General features: G+C 40.0%; 1 protein-coding gene across 1 annotated transcript in view; it reads right to left on the bottom strand.

The window, feature by feature from the left end:
- The window catches only part of tbcb (tubulin folding cofactor B), a 5054-nt gene that overhangs the window by 4453 nt on the left and 221 nt on the right, over window positions 1-380 (bottom strand). The window lies entirely within an intron of this gene.

Genomic DNA, 380 nt, shown 5'->3' on the forward strand with positions numbered 1-380 from the left:
AATGGGACAAACTTTAATAACCAACGGGAGTGAAATCAACACACAGCATCTCCCAGCTGTAAACAAATACTGTAAACAAGGCGTTACTGGGTCGCGATTATTAATAACTCACAGTAGATAAACTTTGATTGAAGCTATTAAAGTTTAGTCTGGGTGAGTTTACGATGACGCACTAGTTCGTTGGTCCCCCTAAAACCATTAATAACTTACTAACTTACATTGCTCTCACGTTACTAACTACTTCCACTACTTACGTTAATTGTGATGTCCAGCCACGTTAATCACTAACTCACCTTTCACGTTTACACACTTGATCAACTGTGATCATTCAAAAAAACGCACGTAGCGTCTCACTGCCGCTAGCTTAGGTTAGTGTGGAG

Source organism: Morone saxatilis, unplaced genomic scaffold (assembly GCF_004916995.1).
Source record: "Morone saxatilis isolate NCDOM2014 unplaced genomic scaffold, NCSU_SB_2.0 Contig8, whole genome shotgun sequence".
In the NCBI taxonomy this organism is placed as follows: Eukaryota; Metazoa; Chordata; class Actinopteri; family Moronidae; genus Morone; species Morone saxatilis.